At 49.6% G+C, this 18,190-nt stretch overlaps 1 protein-coding gene and 1 long non-coding RNA gene across 3 annotated transcripts in view; one reads left to right on the top strand and one right to left on the bottom strand.

Moving 5' to 3' along the window:
- Positions 1-18,190, bottom strand: part of LOC129386005 (chymotrypsinogen B-like) — a 717,527-nt gene that overhangs the window by 171,865 nt on the left and 527,472 nt on the right. The gene's annotated exons all lie outside the window — the stretch shown is intronic.
- LOC126535556 (uncharacterized) lies at positions 13,899-17,171 on the top strand. Its single transcript, XR_008613473.1, has 4 exons — positions 13,899-14,281; positions 14,972-15,062; positions 16,178-16,304; positions 17,046-17,171. It is a non-coding gene; the product is annotated as an uncharacterized lncRNA (long non-coding RNA).

Genomic DNA, 18,190 nt, shown 5'->3' with positions numbered 1-18,190 from the left:
TGGCTTTAGGGCGCGCGCGCATCGACGTTGGTGTACGAGTTCGTCAATAGTGTTGAGTTGGGACTCAGCCTGTAGGGTTGGCAACGGAGTGAGATGTGGTAGTCCCGTTATGGCCCGCATAGCTTCGTTATTAATGGCCTCAAGGCGAGCCCTTTGTGCCTTCGTGAGATGATGAAACTGGGCTCTGTAGACGAGTCGTGGTTGCAATACAGAACGGACAAGAAGGCGAGCCATGTTGGTGCTCGCTCCGCCAGATTTCTTCGCAATCCGACGTATCAACTGTATCGTTTCTGCAGCCTGTTGCTTTGCATTCTTGACCCATGGTCCCGCAGATCCGGAGCAATCCATTTCAAGGCCGAGTACACGGAGAGTTGAAGCCTCGTGTAATGGTTGCTGATCCATAGTTAACTGAAGAGGCCGGAGGGCCAGTAGACGGCGCCCATACTTGTTCGCTACTGACATGTACGTCGTCTTGTCCTTGGAAATGTCAAGGCCTATCTGAGCACACCAGTTGTGCGTCATATTTAGGGCCTCTTGGAGGGCTTGTTCTTGGTGGCAGATTTGAGGATCAACTGACCAGACAGTGATGTCATCTGCGTACATTATGTACTGTGCGTTATGTATCGTGGCTAGCTTCCAGGCTAGTGGAAGGAGAGCAATATTGAAAAGGACGGGTGCGAGCACAGATCCTTGTGGGACACCCCGATGTGCGACGAACTGACCTGCTGCTTGGCCAGCCAGGCGAATGGAGAAGGTGCGAGCGCACAGGAAGGCTTCGACGAATGTGCTGACACGGCTAGGGAACTGAAGCCAATGGAGAATTCCGACAATCGCTTCGTGACTCACATGGTCGTATGCTTTACGAATACCCATTGCCAAAATCGTGCGAATTCTTCGGGAGCGGCCTCCGATGAGAACCATAGAAGATAGGTACGCAAGGCCATCCTCTGCGCCTAGATGAGAACGGAACCCGATTTGGCCAGGATGATACCATGAGTACCGCTCGAGCCACCATGTAATACGTGTCGCGAGCATACGCTCCATCAGCTTGCCTAACGTTGAGGTTAGTGCTATTGGGCGCATATGAGCGATATTATCTTGGGGTTTTCCGGGTTTGGGAATAGGGACCATTTCTGCATGCCGCAAAGAATCGGGAATGACTCCTGTAGCCCAAGCTTCGTTTATGGCCCCCAACAGCACTTCGAGAACCTTGCCTTCTATGTTTTTATAAAGTTCATACGGTATGCCATCCGGTCCTGGTGCCTTGCATGGCTTCGACAGGTCGATTGCCGCTAAAAATTCCGCCATAGTGAAGGCAGCTTGTATACCCTCGATGTCAGAGAGCGTAGGCGGCGTGCCTGCGTCCGAGGGAAGGCAGTTTTGAACAACGAAGGGAGGCGGTGCTGTGTCCAAAGCCGGAAAAAAGGTGTGGGCGACAGTTTCTGCGAATACTACTGGTGTCTGGCCCGATACTAACAGGGCGCAGGCTGCGGGCTCTGGAGGGCGTCGACCACGTTCCATTACTCGGAAGGTGCGCCAAATGGAGGCATTGGACGACGAAGGTCCGAGAGAAGAGCACCAGTCCATCCAGCGGCCACGTTCTAAGCGGTGTTCATGGCACCGAGCTACTGCAGTAAGGCGTTGGGCCTCTAAGCGAAGGGTATTTGATGCAGGGTCCCGTTCTGATACAAGTTCTGCTTGGCGGCGCGACGCCCAGAGACGCAGAATTTGCAAATCAGGAGCGGTTCGCGATTCATCAACCCACGAAGTACGTGTCGCCTCAACTAATGCCGCCTTAAGACAATCGGATGGGTCCACCATGAAGTTGGATACATTGCTTTCTGATACCGCGCTGTATCGATCGCCAGTCCACCACTCGACATAGTCGGCGGAGGCGGCCTGTTCCTCCCGAAGATAAGCCAAGGTGAATCAGATGATGGTCGCTACCCCAGCAGTCGGGTTCACATGACCACGAGACGGTCGTCCTTCCTAGCCACCGAGATAAGTCCGGTGAGTGTGGCGGCGCGCGAGGGTGGTCTCGCCGACGAGTAGGCACTGACACATTATTAAGCAGAGTGAATTGGGCGTCCATAAATGTGTCCAGCACACATGTACCACGCGCAGTGGAAATAGCGTATCCCCATGTGGTGTGGTGCGCGTTAAGATCTCCTGCGACCATAATGGGGCAACCAGGATGTTTCTGTCGTAGGTGCGCCAGCCAGCCGAGACACAACCGAGCCGCACGACCGCTGTACTGGCGGGCATAGTATGAAACGATGATAACGTCCGTGCGTTGGAGACGAACCAATATGGCCACGACTTCGTGCCATAGAGTACACCACCGTGAAAGATCAACGCGAGTCTGATGAAGAGTGCATCTTACATACGCTGCAGCTTTTCCTGGAGGGACATCAGGCGTAGCACTCCTGCGACCCAACATTGAAGGCGATGAGTATGCCCCAAATCCTGGAATGGGTGGCAGACCATTGGATTCTTGAAGCAGTAGAGCCAAAACACGCAGCTTCCCATATCTGAGACGCTGACGCAGCTCTCCGACCTTCCCCGCGATGCCGCGACAGTTCCACTGTAAGATGCCTTCTGGCACACTTGCAGACGTAGCAGCCATCATAGATTAAGATTGGCCAGTAGAACCGAGGTGAGATGCTGGAGCTGTTGCGGCAGGAGTTCCTGGGGTGAAAGAGGCTTCGACACAGATGCCGGGTTAGCCATATGAGCAGGACTAGACGTCGACGGCGAATGCGACGGCCGCGCTCCGTCATGACGATGCTGGAGCACCGTACGGCGTTCCTTGAGACGTTGGATTTCCTTTTCAAGGTTGGCCAGGTGAGCGTCGATCTCGAACTCTTCGTCTGCCAAAGGAAGCGGCGTGTCTTCTATCGATTGTGATGCCCGTTGCGGTCGTGAAGTGGAGGACCTAACAGCTGCGCTATAGGTACGAGTGGCAGCATCACTTGTCGCTGTACTTGCTTTTGTCACCTGGTTAGCGTCCTCTTCCAGCGAGGCTAGAACGGTGTAACGGTTGTACACAGGGACTTGTTTCATTGATGAATCTCGAGGGGTCCTTGCTGGCTGTCGAGAATGGCGTTGTCGAGCCTTCTTGGTGGCCTTCAACATCGTAGGACACGTCGTGGAAGTGATGTCATGATCGTTTGTTTGGCATAGGCCGCATCTAAACGATGCCGACGGTTCAGGCTCCATGGTGTTGTCCTTAGGTGGGTAGGGGCAGGATGATTTCATGTGTCCCTGTCTAAAGCAAGAGTAGCAGTACACTACGGAAGGCTTGAACGGACGGGGGCGCAGTACGCAGCCGTAATACAGGATACGTTCAGGTGGGGTATTAGGACCTTGAAGCGTGATTAGGCACGCACGACCGCTGCCTAGGTAGCGAGAAGCCGCGACCTTGTGTGTGGGACACGATAGTTCCTGCAGGAGCCTCTCGGGTTCTTCGTCAAGGCCAACGCCATTAACCACGTAGCGTCTTAAATATGTACCACTGGCGAGGTACGCCTGGACGGGAAGGACACACTCTTCCGAGACTTGTATTTGTTGCAGTTCTTCGAGTTTATAAACTAGTGCCATAGCAGACACCCATACTGAGACCGTATTAGTGGGTTTGTGTAGAGCAAAACCTTGAAATCGGGAAGTCTCGAGGCAGGCGTCCAGGGCCGCTTGAATGATACGGTTGTGCAGAGTGGACATGTTATATCTAGCACGAGGCTTCATAACCACTTTGTACCACGATGTCGTTGGCGACTCAGGAGACGTGCGTGTCGGTCGTGCGGGCAGGCCTTGTGATGAGCCAGGTCTTTTCGGGGCTGCTGGAGCTACATTTTCATCCGATGGGAGGCCAGTAGCTTCCTTCGTTCTCTTGGCTGAGGTGTGCGCCACGACAGCAGGGCTGTTCTGCTCCATGTTGGTGGTATCCATCCTCAGGGTACCGCCTTCACACGTTGCACTTGTCCCCAAGAAGGAGACGTTCCTGGCTTGGATGGCAGTTGCATCGGTAATGTTCCGCTCCCTCGACGCAGCGGACAGCAGCTTGGATGCTCCGCGCCGACGCGGCGAGTGCCGCGGGAGCACTCGCACTCGCGAAGCCGCACAAGAACTCGAGTTGGACGACGCAGCAGGAGGGTGTAGATGACGACGGACCTTGTAGATAGGCGCCAGTAGTAATTACGAACCGCGAAAGCGGTCCATAAACAACAGAGTTCGAAAACAACCAGCAAACGGGGCGAAAATCCGGAGCTACGGAAAAACACGTCCGAGCGGAACGAGCGCTGGAAACGCCCCCCCCCCCCCCCCCCCCAGGCATTCCTTTCGGTCGTAGAATAGTTGCCTTCCGCTTTTGAGAGCGACCGGCTAGCGTAAGCTATCACCTGTTCGACTCCGTTTCTTCTCTGAACTAGAACGGCACCGAGGCCTAGGCTACTAGCGTCAGTATGGATTTCTGTATCGGCGTACTCGTCGAAGAGCGCAAGTACCGGCGGCGACTGCATGCGTCGTTTGAGTTCTTCAAATGCGTCGGCCTGCGGCGTTTCCCACTTGAAGTCAACATCACATTTAGTTAGACGTGTCAAAGGCTCGGCGATGCGTGAAAAGTTCTTGACAAAGCGCCTCTAGTAGGCACACATGCCAAGGAATCTACGCACTGCCTTCTTGTTGATGGGTTGCGGGAACTGTGCGGTGGCAGCTGTCTTTTGCGGGTCTGGACGGACACCAGATTTGCTGATTACGTGGCCTAGGAACAGAAGCTCATCATAAGCGAAGCGGCATTTTTCCGGCTTCAGAATAAGCCCTGACGATTTGATGACCTCTAGTACTGTCGCAAGCCGCCTGAGGTGATCGTCGACATTTCCAGCGAAGACGACGACGTCATCCAAATAAACGAGACAGGTTTGCCACTTCAATCCTGCTAACACCGTGTCCATGACGCGCTGGAACGTTGCAGGCGCCGAGCACAGTCTGAATGGCATAACCTTGAACTCGTAGAGGCCGTCTGGGGTGATGAAGGCCGTCTTTTCGCGATCTCTTTCGTCGACTTCTATATGCCAATAGCCAGACTTGAGGTCCATCGACGAGAAGTATTTAGCGTTGCAAAGCCGATCCAATGCATCGTCTATTCGTGGGAGGGGGTATACGTCCTTCTTCGTGATCTTGTTCAGACGACGATAATCGACGCAGAAACGTAGGCTTCCGTCCTTTTTCTTTACCAGGACAACAGGGGATGCCCACGGGCTTTTCGACGGCTGGATGATGTCGTTGCGCAGCATTTCGTCGACTTGTTCTCTTATAGCTGCACGTTCTCGCGGCGAAACTCGGTAAGGGCTCCGGTGAAGTGGTCGAGCCTACTCCTCGGTGATTATGCGATGCTTGGCGACTGGTGTTTGTCGAATCCTCGATGACGTCGAAAAGCAGCCTTTGTATCGTTGGAGCAGACTTCTGAGCTGCTGTTGCTTAATCACGGGGAGCCTTGGATTATTGTCGTAGTCTGGTTCGGGAACCATCGTCGTCGGGGTAGATGCGGCGGAATCCGAGAGGACAAACGCATTACTGGTTTCCAGAATTTCCTCGATGTACGCGATCGTCGTGCCCTTGTTGATGTGCTTGAACTCTTGGCCGAAATTTGTCAGCAACACTTCAGTTTTCCCTCCATCCAGTCGAGCGATCCCTCGTGCGACGCAAATTTCACGGTCTAGCAGTAGACGTTGGTCGCCTTCGATGACGCCTTCTACGTCAGCGGGTGTTTCGGTGCCGACCGAAATAACAATGCTCGAGCGAGGCGGGATGCTCACTTCATCTTCGAGAACACTCAAGGCGTGGTGACTACGAAAGCTCCCCGGCGGTATCGCTTGATCTTCCGACAGTGTTATCGATTTTGACTTCAGGTCTATGATTGCGCCACGTTGGTTCAGGAAGTCCATGCCGAGAATGACGTCTCGTGAACACTGTTGGAGGATAACGAAGGTAGCAGGGTAAGTCCGGTCATGAACGGTAATTCTTGCCGTGCAGATTCCAGCCGGCGTAATGAGGTGTCTTCCAGCGGTCCGAATTTGGGGGCCCTCCCATGCAGTCTTAACCTTCATCAACTGGGCGGCGATGTGTCCACTCATTACGGAGTAATCGGCCCCTGTGTCGACTAAGGCAGTGACTGCGTGGCCGTCGAGAAGTACGTCGAGGTCGGTGGTTCTTTGTCTGGCGTTGCAGTTGGGTCTTGTCGTCGGATCACGGCTGCGTCGTGTTGAACGGAAGCTGGAACGTCGCGTCATCAAGCCGTCTTTCGTCGGTGTAGTCTTGGCTTCCTGACTTCGTCGGGATGGCGGCGTGTCGTCATTAGGTCGTCGAGATGGTTTCTTTGTTGTCTTCATCGGCGGCGGAGGATCTTTGTCAGTTCGACGAACAGCAACCGCACCTTCATCGGTTGCTACTTTTAGTTTTCCGGATATGGGCTCGCTGACCGGCCCCGGGCGGGCCAGTGTATGGTCGGCGATGCGGCGAGAGGTAGCGGCCTGGCTATGGCGAACGCGACGGTCGTCGAGAGCTCCACTGAGTAGCGGCGAGGTAGTCGGCGATGTCGCGAGGGCGTTCATCTTGCTGCGGGCGCGGAGCGTTGACGGCGAAACCTCGCAGTCCCATCTCCCGGTATGGGCATCGGCGATACACATGGCCGGCTTCTCCGCAGTGATAGCAGAGCGGGCGGTGGTCAGGGGTTCGCCAAATGTCCGTCTTCCTTGCGTAGGTGCGCTGGGCGACGGGTGGGCGTGCTGGCGGCGACGGCGGTGGCGGACGACGGAATTGCGTCGTTGCAGGGCCCTGGCGTGATCGCGGAGGGGGACCTTGACGGCGTGCGACGGCGGCGTATGTCATCGCTTCTGGCTGGGGCTGCGGTTGCTGCTCGGGAACTCCAAGCGATCGGTGCACCTCTTTTTTCACGATGTCGGGGATCGAAGCCACTTGGGGCTGTGACGAACTGCGACGCAGTTCTTCGCGCACAATGGCCCTGATGTTCTCTTGAAGGCCGCTGGAATCCAGTCCTTGGATGGCGTACTGCGGCGTGAGCCCCTGGCGGTTATATTGCCGGGTGCGCATCTCCAGAGTTTTCTCGATCGTCGATGCCTCTGCAGAAAACTCAGCTACGGTCTTCGGCGGGTTACGAATAACTCCTGCGAAAAGTTCTTGGTTGACGCCCCGCATCAGGAAGCGGACTTTTTTCTGCTTTGACATTTCCGGGTCGGCGTGCCGGAAAAGACGGGCCATCTCCTCCGTGAAGATCGCGATCGTCTCGTTTGGCAGCTGCACTCTGGTTTCTAGTAGTGCTTGGGCTCGCTCTTTTCGCACGACGCTTGTAAACGTTTGCAAGAAGCCGCTTCGGAACAGGCCCCACGTCGTTAAGGTGGCTTCTCGATTCTCGAACCAGGTCCTGGCGGCGTGCTCCAGTGCGAAATAGACATGCCGCAGCTTGTCGTCACTGTCCCAACTGTTAAACATAGCGAGCCTCTCATACGTCTCAAGCCAGGTTTCCGGGTCCTCGAATGTTGATCCGCGGAACGTCGGAGGTTCCCTGGGCTGCTGCAGCACGATGGGGGACGCTGGGGCTGCCATTGGGGTTGCCTTGTCCACAATCTTCTTGGTATTCTCAGGTAGAAGTCCGTGCTCCGGGGGCAACTGTTGAAGACGGCGGCTTGCTCGATGCTCCGGGACTACGTTAGTGTTCTCTTTGCGGTCCGGGCTTGAATCAGGGCTTGTCGGGGGCGTCCGGTACATGAACGAAAAGCACCTCCACCAGATTTCACGTGGTGGTGACGTTGAAGAACACAGTAGCAAATACTGTGAAAGACAAAACTAACTTTTATTGGGCGACCCTATTGAAAAATTTGTATGAGAAATTGAACGAGATGTATGCATGTCGTACAGATTTGACGAGAAATTGAACGAGATGTATGCATGTTGCACAGATTTGACGAGAAATGAACGATATGAAATGCATATTGAACGAAATCTCGTTGAAAACGAGCGAGATCTGTATGATGTGCTACGCAGACTTTTACGAAGTGCACGAGATTTATGCGATGTGCGATAAGAATGCGTAGAGCTTGTATGACATGTATGCGATAAGTTGCGTAGACCTGACGAGATTATGTATGACGTGTGTGAGGTGGCGTGTGATGTGTACGCACTGTAGTCGTATGAGCAACTTGATCTTTGAGGATGACAATGAATTGCATACAAAGTGTGTGTACTCAAGTCGTAGTGCATACAAAAGCTCATTACTGACAGTGAGGTTTATGATGAGTCGTTTGTAGTACATGCAAGAGCGTGATCAATGTGCTGTACGATCAGATTGAACCATTGTGACACATATATACCAGCATAAACTACAGAGCAAATAAGATGTTCAGAGTTCAACTTCTGGAATTTCATGCAACGAACGCATATACATCCCCATCAAAGCTGGTGTCGGTACTTTTCATGCAATGATTTTCATTTGGGGACATATTCTCGGATGAACTTATGGCGATACTACTGCCTTTGCATGACGCATTCCTTGACCAGCCAATAGGCACTGGATAGCGCCATGATATTGTCGAAAGCTATCATCAGAGAATGAATCCTTTGTTCAGAGTAGATCTGCCTAAGATTCTATTGCAATATAGGAGTCAGGTACCATCAAAGTTTCATAATAAAATGCTATACGTTTGTTTGTGCACGCAATAAAATAATCTGGCAATGGATTATAGACCAGAACACGCTAGCCTCGCACCCAGGATAATCGAACGCATACTCTCGCACCCGGATTGCCCGGTCGACCAGCGCCATTTTGTTCTGGGCTGCCAAAGCGTGTTCGCCGGCGACCAGCAGACATGGCTAGCGCTAGCTCTAGGACTCCAAAGTGCGGAAATGTGCCCGTTCACGCGAATCCAAAGTACAAGAAGTCATCTGGGCATCGTTGCGTCGTGTTTGGATGCCAAAATAACCAGCGGAAAAGGAGCAGGTTGCTTAGCGCTGTTTGCGAAGAGCACAATGCACGTAGGGAATCGTGCCAGTGCGGTGTTTTCAGCCTGCACCGATTTCCATCCGCAACGAAGAATGACAAGCTGCGCCACCGGTGGATAGCTGCAGTGAATAGGAAGAACTACCAACCCAGTGAAAATGCACGAGTGAGTATTCTATCTGTGTATATTTTGGTGCCACGTTCAACTTTGCGCCGTACGAACGTAATATGTGTAACACGCAGGTTTGCTCCGAGCACTTTCTGGACAAGCCCACAGAGCAGAATCCCGCGCCGGTGCTTCGCCTTGGCTATAACAAAAAGGCAAGCCTTTTTGTGTTTTCATTCAGGCAGAGCTCCCGACGGTTAAGCGGAACAGTTGAGTTTGCGGTTAGCGATACTTGCAGCTGCTGCACGGCATGACCATAAGCGTGAACGACAAGTTGTAAACGATAGTATGTTGCCCTGCTGGTGAGCGTTATTGCTAATGAAGGTAAAACGAAGTCTGCTCGTCACGTAGCATGCGTCGACAAAAACGTAAACAACGACTGCTCGTCGCCGAAAGCGTTCTTGCAGCGCGCCTGTCTTTACGAGCTGGTGTTGCAGGTGTCATTCGTAACGAATTCATTTGAGCATCCTGAGCTCTAAACTGCGTGCGGGCTGTTATGCAGGGCAAAGCGCAAAATTTTTCCGTTCGTAAGGCGAGGAAAATAAGGTGCTTAATTATTGTTGTATTTTGTAACAAAATTTTGCTCGTTCTCACCAGTTTCTTTTACTGTTTTCTAAGGGAGCGCTAACAATCCGATATGGCCTCGCACAAGCGAAACAGGTCTGATACCAGGTAGCTGCAGTTGGTGGGGCTAATTTTTTTGGAATGCAGGTGCGGTTGTTGTCTTGTACCAAAGGCTTCCCTGATGATGCAGCTTTAAGTAGGGATGGTAATTTTATGTGCCCTGTCATGGTTTGTGCAACTGTACAAAACCTGCATCCGTCATGCTCGCCCTGTTATATGGGCTTTGACTGCACATGTAGTTGAACATTATAACTACTGTAGTTCCTCATTTTCCAATGAGTGCAGGTTTAGCATCACATGCTGCTTGTTCGAGTACTGTAGGCTTGTGTTCTTAATGTTGTACTCTTAAGGGTTTGCACGATACAATTGGCCTGGTGCATTTTCTATTTCATTTTGAGAGGACTTTATGTTTTCGCAACAGTGATGGCATGGGAAAGAACTAGAGCCCTTCTTACTATAACATATATATTGTTTTCAATGTGCAGGTGGTGAAGGGCAGGCGTCTGCTAATCAGGCAGTCAAACGACCTCGCCAGTTGGTTGCCAAACGCGGCCAACCCAGTAGTGACCATGACAAACAAGACCAAACTGAAAGTGCAGAGGACAATGTTCTGCGTGCTTTAATAAAATGTGGCACCAACACAGTGCTGTAAAATTCTTCACAGGTTACGTGCTTACGTGGTTACCCGATGTATTCGCTTCTGCAGTCTGCACATCACTCAGTGTGGCCATTGTGGACTTGCATGAGGTCTTGAAGTTTGATTGAATCGAGACAGCGAAAATGACAGGCTAGAAAAAACGCGAAACACGCCTTCCGCCCAGCTAAAAAGCCCAAGTTTCGCTTTCGCGCCGGGTCGCATCTCCCGGCGTGGCAGCCCAGGCCTGCTACTTCGCGGCGCTTGGGATAGATGGCGCGACCGGCGCTCATCAATATGGCGGCGCGCTTTGAATTCACGGTGTTCTGGTGTATAGCACATTGGAAACACTTCAAACAAGGACGAGTTGGCAAAGTTTATTGCAGGCAGTTTGATCAGTGACAAATTATGCATGCACTTTGTCACATCCTAATAATATTGCTTTGCATCAGAGATATCAGTCAGAGGTAGTAATGGGCGAACTTGAACCTGCATATTTTCCAAATAGCCAAGTGTGTCAACCACAATACTGTCAAATGCCAATCTGCTAAGAGCATGTTAGTGCCTGTTTATGTCAAATTGTAGAAGGTAGGCATGAGATTGGCCATGCATGCCCCCATATAAAATAAAAAGCACAACCACAAAACAGTGTAATAGGTTGGTGAACAGATAGCCAAAATAGCAGTCAAAATTCATCGCACTTTGTCACAAAAAAATAAATAAATATGGTAGTAACAATATCAATCCCTAAAAATGTCATGTGATCAATTGTGGTCATGATCACAGTTACTGCTGTGAAAAATTATTTGCACTAAGTGTTTCACAACTTGCTAAGAGAGCTTGACCTAGTAAAAAATCCTCATATGTGCACAGCAGAGGCAAAAAACGAGATGAGCGTCGCAACTTGGTGACCATTATCTGCCTACATACTGCACAAAACTGAATTTGAATTTGAAGGAGAATTGACAAAGCAATTCGTGTGCCAATGATGGTTAAGCGCACTGCAATGCCTTGCCATGTGTTGAAAGCTGACCTCCAAGCAACCAAAATGTAAGTGACCCTACACTGAAGCAGGGTCTTTGACGAACGTGTATCACATCCTGGCGTTCGCGGACGCAGTCACCAAATGAAAAACACCTTTGCAAATCGCAATAACGACGAATGTCACGCGCGCACACAGACTGAATGCGAGCAGTTTCCGAAAGCACTCACGAAAGACTGTACGGACGTTCCTACGCGTTTGACGCATATCAGAAGCGCGCGCGCGCGCACACACGCACACACACACGCACAAAAGGCGAGCAGTTTCCGAAAGCACTCGCCAAAGACGGTACGGATGTTTTTACAAGAAAGCAAATCCCGCCGGCGTGGCACCATTTTCCGAAGCACAAGCAACACTACTCATTAACAGTACCCATCCGTAGAACGGCGCGCAACAAGCCTGAACAAAGTGTACACCACTCGACGCTAAATCTGTCGTAGATTACGCCGCTGAGAAACACGAACACCTTCTAACATTCACAAACCAAACGACGATGTGCTGCGAACTTCAAACAGATTTTACGGCCCTGTCCGGTTGATAGCGCTGCTCCACAGGCTGTCCTCGCTGTTGAAAGCAATGTCAGCAAAGTTGTTCAAAAAGGTCGCCTAAAACACGCAAGAACATTGAAATAATACGCCTGTACTACGCACGCTACCTATGCGATCACGGTTACCGGAACCACAGACGGCGACGTAAACAAAAGACATTTCCCCTCATTTCGGACCGAGACTTATAGTTACTTTCTCAGTTGCACGACTCTTCCTTTCGAGCAAGGCGCGACTTGTTCCTGGGACTGTGAGGGCGCTGCGGTCGAGCTCTGCACCAAGTGAGCGGTGCTGCTCTGCTGACATGTGCACGTTAGTTGCGGGTGTTTGCGCTTCTTGTGCTGTAGCCGATTATATTTTCTCACTGCGTGTGCCTTGTTACTGTCCTCGTGCACGTGGCTGGCGGTCGAGGTCTTTTGCGTCCGGTCCAAGTTTTGCGCTCACGGAGACGCTAGTACCGGCGAAGTGTGGGTCACCGAGCGTTAAAGGGACAGTAAAGGTTACTCTTAAGTCAACGTGGACTGTTGAAATACCATCCCAGAAACCTCGAAACGCTTGTTTCGTGCCAAGGAGAGACTTATTTTAATGGAAAATGGATTCTGAAGCGTCCGCGTACCTCTAGCGCAGTTCAAATTGCCCGCCCTCCGATCGAGGAGTACTGACATCATGGTCTCATAGTGACGTTGCGCCATCGGCGAGTAGAACGGCGTCCGCAGGCGGCGCTACGGCTTTTCTGCGCAAAACGCAAACGCGCGGCCAGAAACAGAGCCAAGAGAGAGCCGACAGCAGAGCGAAAGCGGGAGTATGGTGGCTAGCGGAAGAAGAACCGCGCGACCATAAGCTGGTACTTCATTCTATAACGCAAACTTCGACGCTTGTCGCAATGGACCCTGACAACGACAAATTGGCTCGCGATGCTGGGCTCAACTTCAGCGATTTGAGCACTGACGAGCGCTGCCTGCTGCTGAGGGCTCGCGCTGCCGGCGTAGTTGCGTACTACGACGGCGGCCTCGACACCTGCTCTCCGGAGCGGGAAAGCAACGAGGGCTTCCCACGACATCACATGGACGTGGTATTCTCGCTGCTTGTTCCAAATGAAAGTTTCGCGAGCCAGCAGAACCCGCACAGCACGACGCGATAACGAAACTACTGAAACTCCAAAGCGTGTGCGGCGCAGAGTCGAGCGCGCACAGTCCAGCGAAAACGAAACCTTTCGACCACCCATACTACTGAAGGGTAACGTCAAAATGTTTTTTTTTTAGAATCGAATAGACCTAGACAAGTAGCATTTTCTTCCATCTTATAATCGAATGAAATTATATTTTTTAATACGAGTAGTTGAGTATTAGTAACACAAATTTTCAGGAGTGCTTTCGTCATCGGGCTAGTACCGGAATGTCGCTGGGGGGTCTCAAATCGTGTCATGCATTTACCTCAATTTCTCGGTTACTAAGGCTCTGTTCGCGATTATATTGACGCCTTAGACGTTCTAGAACATTGCTCTACCACTTTAACTTGACTTTCTGGTAACCTTTAGTGTCCCTTTAACATTGCGTGCGCACTTTGGTTTGTAGGCCCACTTTTTTTTCATCTCATTCCTTTCTTCGGACCTGCACCCCCAGGTATGGTGTCTGTAAAATATTATACTTCAGCTTAAACAACAACAGAAAGAAATAACTGCTGCTTTATTCAGCGAGCACCATGTAAATGCCGAGTGCCGCGACAAACACCCATAACCATGCCAGGCTATAGCAGACGACGCTCGGACGCTTGGCGCGGAGGTCGATGGCAGCGCTGCGGTGGCGGGAACGACAGCGGGCTAAATGGTGCGCATAGGCTAGGAGTTGGGGCACTTAAAGAGGATCTATAAACGTTATTGCGGCGGCCCGGGCGGTCGGTGTGGTACTGATCGTTTGATCATATTTACGCGGTGCTTAGAGAACATGTGCTCCTTTTTTTGTGTGGATTAACGATCACTAAGCCCTGGGTCCTGTGCAACGCTATTAACTCGCTGTATGTTTCTTGCGGTGCGCCGTTGTTGATTATCGTAGTGTGGTCCACACGCGCTTTCTTTGTGCCCGGCTCATGAGAAACTTGTGTACTCTCGCCGCTCCCGCATCGGGTCACAGTGCACGGAAGAATGTGCTGATAGTTGTGCTATCGCGTGCTGTAGTTCACCGCAATTCAACACTACGCTGGACGGACTGTTGGTGCAGTCGATGCGGCGTGAACGGACACGAAGGAGCGCTCGCCTCGGAAGGTAAGTCCGGCGCCTAGCGCATTCTTATGGTTCATGTAGTGTACCTTGTCATGCGCAGCAGAAGATGACTAGTACAGCTACAAAAACAGTAGCAGTGATTCCCTAATGTTCGTTCGATATCGTAGTGCACATTTAGCAAAACGTTTCACGAAAATTACCCCGAGATTGATGTTCTTAAGAGCTTCTATTGTTTATTTTTTTTTGTTATGATGTATGCTAGCGCCGGGGCATCGCTTGGTCTGAACGGGCACAAAAATTCAAGCAGAGAATGTCACTGCTTCTGTACGTAATTTCTCAGCAAGAAATCTTATAGACAATTCTAGAAGTACGTTGATGTGTTGTGCAAATGTTTTCACATCTAACGTCAACGCGCGACGGCATCCAAATGATCTGACTCGTGAGAAGATTTTAGCTTGTATGCAAACTTTGATGCTTATAGATTGTCGCCAAGGCAACCTGTATTTCTTGTGTTTAGTGTTCTCTTTGTTTTCGTGCCTTTGACACGTTGAATAACTGCCTGTGATGTAAGAAGGAAACATTTAATTTGTCTAAGCGGATGCAGCTTCTTGTAGCTGGCTGTACGAGAGCTTTCCACAATTTGACGCGGTGTTGTTAAATCAGAAGTTTGCAGATTCAGCAGTGATTGCAATAAGCTGAACATTTATTGTTTAGGGATGTCACAATTTCCAGAGACGGAGGCATCTCTGCACCACAAAGGAGACTGCGGCACTATGCAGCCTGAACAGCACGACAAAGCATCTGATCTGCCTGCTTTGACAAGGTACGTACAAAACGGTCACAGCCATTTATGTGTTCTAGATTCTATTCGTGTATTTGGTACCTGCCGACTTTGCCGATTAGTTTCTGCTTTTCCAAGTGTGCTGTTTGTGTACAGCGTGTCAAGGTAAATAATGGTTAATAATGTATGCATAGGAAAATGTGGGCGCTGAGAGAAAGCTTTAGGAAAGTGCGTGCTGTCTTTCCAACACAGGATTTCTGTCTAGAATTTTAGCAAAATATGAAGCGCAGAGGCTGGCAGGTTTGGCAAACAATGCTCAACACTTTTGCTTTAGATTTTAATGTAGCCAGTTCATTATCATTCCCTAGTATAGCATAGCGTCAAGCTTGAAGCTGATCTCTCATGTCACGTCAGTTGCAGGATGTAATAACGGGGTATCACAAACTGCTTGTTACGCATGTCAGTCAACATGGTGCAGTGGTCACAGCTGCGAGTATAACCAAAAGCTGAGCATTCTTTGCCCTTCAGCACATCATGTGGGATAGAGCTTGAACTATGCTATAGTGGCACCATCTCCCTCACTTTCTCTTCCTCATTATTCTGTTATCTTGCAGTAAAATGCACAGCTTCTAGAGGCTTAATTATGGTGTTGTTTGCTGAACTTGGCTGATGTGAATTTCAGTAGTCTGGGGTACCCTCAAAGCCATGCTGTACTTTGCATGCATTTTAATATGGTCAATTTGAAATATGTGATTGGCTGTGGCATTCTCAGAGAAACAAGGCCTCTTGTGAATAATGCATACATGCATTATTCGCATTTTCTAATACTCTTTCAAGAAGCAGCCTATAGGCTGCTCCCCGAAGAAGTGACCAGCTTTGCTTACTCTACGTGGCAGTCTGCTTCAGTTTACTTAACCTGTCTGCCATCTATGCACGAGGAGGACAGAAGCGAAAAAAAGGGACCTTCGATTAATGTTTTTGCACAGATGGCTCATACATTGCACTTTTCTTATCTTGCAGGCTTTGTTAACTCAAAGCTTTCTATGGGCGAATATCAGCATTTCATTCCTATTTATACCTAATAAGAATTACTTTGTTCATAGTGTCACTTTTTATATTATACTCTTGTGAGAATAAGCTCACTTGTTTTATAGCAGATGTGGCTGGGCCTACAGAAAGAGTGTAAGCAGACTACTGTGTTGCTGATCAGTGCTGGTGCTGATCTCTACGTCTGAATTAGCCTCACAACGTCCAGGCACCACTGTGCTTTGCTTCATTAACAAGGTAATATGATATAGACACCTTGCACCTCAGTATCAGTTTTGAGAAATATGCTAAGACACAAGGGTTGGCCTTGGTGATAAATACACTCGTGTTCTTTTTTTAAAGCGTTCTTCTTGCAGTGTTCCTCATGTACATGTATTCAGAAGATGCTTAAATGCAAACTGCCATGGAGCTTGTTTAGGCCTTAAACTAGAACTCTTTCACAAAAACTATCATTTAGTTTCCATAGTAGTATTAAAGGTGCATTAATCTTTCCTATAAACAATTCTGCACTGGCATCTATGCAGTGTTTTCCGTCTGCATATTCCGCAGTGTAGTAGCAAAGAGCTGTGCTATCTGTGTATTCACTTGCATGAGCTTGTTATACTTGTTCATTTAATGTAAAATACTTGTCGAAAAGTATTAGACTATTTCTGTGGTCTTGTATTGCAATTCTGCAGCCATTTATATTGTTTGTAAAACACAAACATTTAACAGACAGGAACAAGACAATGCGAGGACGAGCACTTGCTTTCAACTGCTGTGGTTAATGTTGAAATATCAATTTACATAGGTAGAAAACTCATAAGCCTCCGTGTTCTCTTTTTCCTGTTTCTCTGTGAGATTTTCATGCTTTACACACAATATCATGCAAGAACCAGCCCATTCAGTTTTGCAGTGGAGCCACCTATTGTGCATGTCAGTTCCAATGGCTTGTTAGAATCTAACAGGGCCGGCTGCTTTGTTTACATTTTTTTGCAGATGCATACGAGCACTTTGTGTCAAAAACGCTGAGCACTGTGGATACAGAGGCAAGGAGGCTGAAGGACCTGAACAAGCACCTGGCCACCATGCTTCGGGATGCAAAATAAAGATGGTTTGTGTTAATTGTGTGCCCTAAAAAGTGTCCTCTTTGTCTCCGAGCTGGCACATCGGCCGACTCACGTGATAGAAATTAACTCGCTGTAATGTTGGCAGTAGATGTTTGTGTGGAACTTCACCAAAAATATTGCATGAACAAAAGAACTTATTCAACACAAATGAGAACACTTGTAGAATGCAGCTAAACAAGAATAGTGTCATTCTGCATAGCTGAACGAGAACATTTTCATGTAGCATACACAAACGAGAACGATATCGTTGAGCATAGACGTGCGAGAACTATCTCGTCAAGCATAGCTATGCGAGAGTAATCTCGTTTAATGTACCCATACGAGAACGATCTCGTTCAGTGACGATGTCCTCTCGTACACATGTGACATACGACATCGTTGAGTCTACGGAGCAATAATAGCGTAGAGAAGTTCTCGTAAAATTCTCATAAATATTTTTTCAATAGGGGAACCTGTGCCCACAAAAACAGGCTACACTTTAGCCCAACGATAGCGGCGAACACGGTCGGCGATCTTCGAAAATCTGATCTGCGGGTCAAGTGCGTCGGCTTTTATACAGCAGCCATCGAATGTTCCAGACTAATCGGTGGGACCCGCATGCCTTCCACAAAGTTCTACAACATTCGAGTCACGCGATGAAATCAGATAACAGAAGGTTCGGCGACAACAGACAGCGGATAGAAGCACCGATAACTTTCCAGAAACTTCGAATACATGCAGACGCGTCCCGCGCTGTGTGATAACATTTGTTAGGCGGCGAAACGTGGTCGCCCGTTAAATATAAGTAGACATGTCAATATTTATTTACTGCGTTCTTCGTGGGATAAAACGCTAGAGCACGTTGCAGGAGATCAACTTCATCGCCATTTGAAATCTGTGATATGTCGACTACGTTGCTGCAGTGCACTGGATGCTCACTTGTAGCGCTATCAATGAAGCTATGTGCTGTTGGGTATCTATTGGTTTTCAGGGGAGATCTACAGCTCTAGTACAATTGTACTAGTATTTATCCAG

This window comes from Dermacentor andersoni, chromosome 7 (assembly GCF_023375885.2).
Source record: "Dermacentor andersoni chromosome 7, qqDerAnde1_hic_scaffold, whole genome shotgun sequence".
NCBI lineage: Eukaryota > Metazoa > Arthropoda > Arachnida > Ixodida > Ixodidae > Dermacentor > Dermacentor andersoni.
Note: the sequence above shows the minus strand (reverse complement) of the source record. Positions and strands in the feature narration are given on the sequence as shown.